Source organism: Periplaneta americana, chromosome 2, assembly GCF_040183065.1.
Source record: "Periplaneta americana isolate PAMFEO1 chromosome 2, P.americana_PAMFEO1_priV1, whole genome shotgun sequence".
NCBI classification, from domain to species: domain Eukaryota; kingdom Metazoa; phylum Arthropoda; class Insecta; order Blattodea; family Blattidae; genus Periplaneta; species Periplaneta americana.
Window position 1 is genome coordinate 21,085,136 of NC_091118.1, and position 6,000 is coordinate 21,091,135.

At 35.9% G+C, this 6,000-nt stretch overlaps 1 long non-coding RNA gene across 6 annotated transcripts in view; it reads right to left on the reverse strand.

The window, feature by feature from the left end:
* LOC138715749 (uncharacterized) overlaps positions 1–4,863 on the reverse strand; it is a 117,788-nt gene extending 112,925 nt beyond the window's left edge. For 5 of the 6 annotated variants that reach the window (XR_011336563.1, XR_011336564.1, XR_011336566.1 and 2 more), the window contains exons 1-3: positions 4,764–4,863; positions 3,591–3,686; positions 1,012–1,106 (exon numbers count right to left, since the gene is read on the reverse strand). This is a non-coding gene — a long non-coding RNA (uncharacterized lncRNA). The remainder of the gene's footprint in view (positions 1–1,011; positions 1,107–3,590; positions 3,687–4,763) is intronic. The other variant, XR_011336561.1, reaches the window with a different exon arrangement.
* Between the last annotated feature and the right edge of the window lie 1,137 nt (positions 4,864–6,000).

Sequence of the window (6,000 nt, forward strand, 5' to 3'; positions counted from 1 at the left end):
ATATACCAGTTTATTTTTTTCTGTTTATTTCTATTATTGTATTTGTATTCCTGGTGTTGTGGAAGAGAAGGCCTGATGGCCTGAACTACACCAGAATAAATAAATAAATAAATAAATTAAAACCATACAGAATTCCGGTATTTCAAAAGTTAAATGAACAAGGTCCCAATAAGAGGCTGCATATTTATAATTGAATTTTTGAGAAAGTAAATTCTGAAGTACCTAATTTATTTTTCTGATGAAGCCTATTTTCATTTAAAAGGATACATATCCTCACAAAATCATCAATATTACAGCCAGGAGAAACCCAATATTTACTGATAACACCTTTGTACAGTGAAAAAATAGGCGTGAGGTGTGCAATGAACGGACACAGAATTATTGGGCATATTTTCACACAGGGCACAATTTATTACCACTGAGCATTGTGTGAATGAGATCCTTGACCCATTTTTAGATGAATTGAGTTATGAAAAACATTCCTCAGTATATTTCCAGCAAGACTCCGCCACTGCTCATACTGTCGAAGAATCCATGAGAGAATTGCGTCGAATTTTCGGAAGGAGAATTATCAGTAAAAATTTGTGGGGCCTGCGAAGTACAGATTGAACACCATGCGATTTCTATCTACCCGCACACAATAAATGAGCTTCAAGACTATATAAGAGCTGAAATCGAGTCAATCAGTGAAGCAGAACTTCTTAAAGTAATGAACAATTTCATAAGAAGGTGTCAACAGTGTGTAGCTGTTGGTGGGGGAAATTTTCAACACCTACTTTGAGCTGGGTAAGTACAAATTCCTATACTGAATGTTTCAGTGCCGGCAGACTGGGTGGCCGCAGATAAACTCCTAGCGGCGGGCGATGGGAAAATGAAAACTGTGTCGCTGTATGATATACCTGTATCTACTATAACAAATTCTGTTAAATACTCTGATTAAATTAAATTTAATTTAATCTACTGAATTATATTGCATTATAGTCCATTTCTTTGTAATAGTATACATCCTACCTTAAGCTGACGACTGCTTGTCAAAATCTTTTGCTTCTTCATATCACTCATCAGTCTTGTGTAAAGCTGTGGTCCTCCCCTGGTCCACAGACAATCTGGAAAGAAATTCAGACAGAATTTAAGCTCACTGCTACGTGAAATGTAACATTCCCTACATATTAGAATTTCTGTTTTTACTTTATCATATGAAGACAACCCAGAGAATATAAATAGGCCTAACAACAAGGTGACGAGAAGGGAATAAAAGGAGAACAAGGGGACAAGGAGAATACAAGGAGAGCAATGGAATGACAAGAACAAAGGGAATACGAGGAGAAGGTGGCAGGGAAGACAAAGGGACGAGAAGAAGAACAAGCGACAATACAAGGAGAACAAGGGGAAGACAAGGAGGATAAAGGGACGAGGAGAACAAGGGGAACATAAGTAGAACAAGGAGAAAACAAGGACAAAATGTGCCTTGAAGGATAACAAGGGACAATACTGCCCGTGTCTCACGTCCTGAACCGAGAGCTCCCTAGTGCTTACAGCCATGCCTCTTAGGTCTGCTCGGACTGGCACGGCAGCATATTACATGTGCTGAAAACATTATCCTATGCCATTGCAAGGGTCTTTACTATTTATAATACTGGATACTCTAATCGTGGTTACCACTATCGCTATTATCTCTGATGGCGATGGCGATGTAAGTACACACTAGGCCATTCTTCGTTCAGTCTGGACAACTCCTGAATTGCCATAGAGCAGCATTTCTCAAAGTACGTTCCGGGGTTCCGTGAGCCCTATGTGATTTTAAATTTTATTTTATACTTTTTACGTGGTTATTTAACGACGTTGTATCAACTACTAGATTATTTTGCATCGATGGGATTGATGATAGCGAAATGGTATTTGGCGAGATGAGGTCGGGGATTCGCCAAAGATTACCTGACATTCGCCTTAGGGTTGGGGAAAACCTCAGGAAAAAATCGAACCAGGTAATCAGCCCAAGAGGGAATCGAACCCGCGTCCAAACGCAACTCTGGATCGATAGGCAAGCACCTTATCTGACTGGGCTGCTCCGGTGGCTATTTTATACTTAGTGGATACTATAAAAGTATATAAATGTTACGAAAATATGAATCAATAATAACATGAAACCACTGATAACAACAACAATAATAATAATATTCCAAGAATATGCCTAATAACAATATGTTTAGGCCTAATGAACATCTAAAACGGAAAATACCCATAATATTTATCACTTTCATCACTGGATTCTCTGCGTATGTGTCTACTAAAACAAAATACCGAAAAGACAAAATGCAGAAGTATAACATAAATGAGACTACAACTTTCCGCCATAAAACCAGATTGCAGGCTCAAAAAGCAAATGCATTCGTCCCACTGAACACAATTATTGAGATACTAACTCTCACTTGTCTGTTAACTATTAAATACTAATAAAATATTACAAGGATTCCAGAGTTACACTTTAGATTAAAAGGGGTTTCGCGGTGGAAAAACGTTTGAGGGACACTGCCATAGAGGAAAGAGTTTAAGGATGTGTACACATGACAAACGTGATCGCCATTAGGTCGATAATCTCAAGTAGAGACTGTAGTCTACAACGGTATTAGTGTTTAGTTACAGGAATTGATGAGTAGGACATAATTTGTTTCGTGAGGGGACAACCTATACATTCGCTTGTCCATGGCTGATCTTGCTCCATAGCTCACGAAAGCAATCCTGAAGAGGCCGATGTGTTGAATGTAGGGTAGTAGGCACATGCGGTACCCAGGACCTCCCACTCACCCGCTCTGCGTCTCGCCCCGCAAAGAAACAGCTCACGAAGTGAGGCACAGGCAGTACAAGGAAAACAAGTGCAACACAAGAAGGGAAAGACGAGAACAAGGGGAAGATAAGGAGAACAAGGCAAATATATGGGTATCCCACATTAAAGTACACTATTGCGATTTATCTTGTCTATTCAAAACTATCCACTTTTCTGTAATCTTATTTACTTTATCTAATTCAATAAATAGTGCTATTCTGTTTAAAATCAAAGTATGTAATACAGTGGACTCTCCTAAGTTCCACTAAACAGAATTATTGAAATTTCAGTCCAATAAGGATAGTGGGTGTGGCAGGTGAAATGAATACAAATTCTTATTGGTTATCCATCAACGAATACAGTACTGTACTTGCATTTCCTGCCCGGCCCGAGACTTGTGTATGTGCTTCTACTACCACAGTGGGTTCCGACAGTTCCATCTCACAAACAGCACAATTCTCAAATAGAAAAAAAAGAGTTCATTAATTTAAAATCAATGATTAAATATGGATGTCCTAATCAATAAAATATTCTGTTTTCCTTTAACAAAAGTATCACTACAAGACACACAACAAATTCCCATTTCTTAGTACCTGTATAGGGGCGTGTCTAATTCTCCTACGTAGAATGTCGGGACTTGTTTTCTGTCGAACTTAAGAGCTTCCACCGTACTTTATTATGCTTACTGGTACCTGTACCTACCTCAAACTAACTATGTTAATCAATTTACTCTATTTCATTGTAATAGTGTATAGGCTACTCTTACCTTAAATTCACGACGTCCTTGTTGAAATCTTTTGCTTCTTCATATCACTCATCAGTCTTGAATAAAGCCGTGGTCCTTCCCTGGTCCACGGACAATCTAGAAAGAAATTGTAACAAAATGTAATCTCAATGTCAGGTGAAATGTACATTCTTTATTTTAAAATTCCTGCTTTTACTTCTTCATCATATGCAGTAAGAAGATAAAGCATCATGATGCCGAAAAAATCCATATCGAGATTGCTCCAGAAATACAAATCCTGACATCGAACAAGTCACAATCCTGTGGATTCGGGTTCGATCCCAGCATACCCCCGATTTATAACTAGTGTTGTGTGGTCCAATGGTCCAGATAACACAGTGGTCTTCTCCGGGAGCTCCAGTACTACCCCTGTGGCATCCCAACAAACCTCCATAATCAGCTCATCTCGTCGCAGGTGTAGCATAGACCAGCCTCTTACGGCGCACCCTTGGCAACAACTCTGTCAGTAAATTGGTCTACACAACTGTCTTTATATGGGTGAATGACGAATAGTCGCCAGAGATCGAACCTGGGTCCACAGGATTGTAAGTCCAGCGCTCTAGCCACTAAACTACTTTATCAGCAAATTACTAATTGTAAACCACGTCCACCACTGTGGAGTAATGGTTAGCACAGCTAAATAATATCTAGGTAGACGAAGATCTGGTGATTTCGGGGTGAATGTAGAGTATCCAATGCCCACTGAACGAATATTTCACTTTTATCACTGCCAATGTTGCGCTATAATCGTACATGCAAGGTAGGCTATAACAAAAACCTAAACTAACCAAACCTAACCTGTCAAAGAAGCAACAAGTTATACTAAATATGTGTAAAATTGGCCTATGTCTCTATAGTGGGCGGGACATAAGTAACATTGACCAAAGTATGAAACGAAAGTATTTGTGACTACAAACTATAACCACTTCTTGAACACACATATACCTTAAAAACGCTAATGAAACGTAATGAAATTGGGCGTGCCGAAAATGTTGTGCCTTCTTCAAAGAAGATTTCTTGGAGAATAACCTGAAAGATTACAGCCAGGGTGGTTTCTTGGGTACCTGAATGCTTCTGTAAGTTCCACATAATTAAATTCAATTTTACCTGGTTCTTTTACATTAATTTATTGCTAATTTATATTTATTTCTGTACCTTAAACACAACAAATCAACACACACTGCACCAGTCCGCCATGCTGTAATCATTTCGAACAAGTCGATTATTATCGAAATCGATTAAGCACCTCGTCATTTACGAGAGTCTCGTGACAGATGACTGTAACATTCCGTGATGGCGGATGATTCAAATCGATACTCTATAATAGTTTGCTTTTAATTTTCTAGTAAAAATATTAAACTTATGACGCAACTTTCTTATTACGCGATTTAAGTATTTCAAAATAACTTAGTTCATTCACTACCCTGTAAATGACTATTAATATACTACTACTGCTGCTGCTGCTGCTACTTCTACTGTTACTCCTATTGCACTACTACTGCTACTTCGTTTGTAATTAGACTAATTAATTCATTTACTTATCTTTTGTATATTTATTATTTATTTATTTACTTATTTATTACTTACTGAATAATTGATTGATTGATTTATTTATATTTATTTGTTTATTTATTTACTTAATATTTATTTACTTAGTTACATAACTTATTTAGCTATTTATTTATTTATTTATTTATTTATTTATTTATCCCTTTATTCACCCACTCATTCATTTATTTATTTATACATCCATTCATTCATTCATGCATTAATTCATTCATTTATTCGTTCGTTAATTAAACTAATTAGTTAATTTACTCATTATGTGTTTATTATATATTTATTTACTTACTTATTACGTGTTGATTGAATCATTCATTTATTTTTATTTATTTACTTCATATTTATTTATTTATTTACTTATTTAGCTATTCTTTCATTCATTTATTTATTTTATTTATCCATTTATTCATTCACTCATTCATTCATGTATTTATTTATTCATTCATTCATTCATTCCTCCGTTCGTCAATTAGACTAATTAATTAATTTACTTATTTATTTGTTTATAATTTATTTATCTACTTATTTGATTCTTATTGATTTATTAATTTATTTGTATTTATTTATTTACTTATTTAATATTTACTTATTCACTTACCCACTGCCTTAGTCCTTACTCATTTATTTGATATATTAATTTAATTACTTAATTGAAATATCTTAATAGTTCTTGAGTAACAAAATTGAAGTTAAAGTCCTTCAACGAAATTATAAATTCAAGGGCAGAAATCAACGCCTGGTGATCCCACTCTTTACCAGGATCAGGAATTTTCTCGAATAATGAGATTAGTTGGTCGCGATTGCTGTTAATCGTGAATTGAAATTCCAG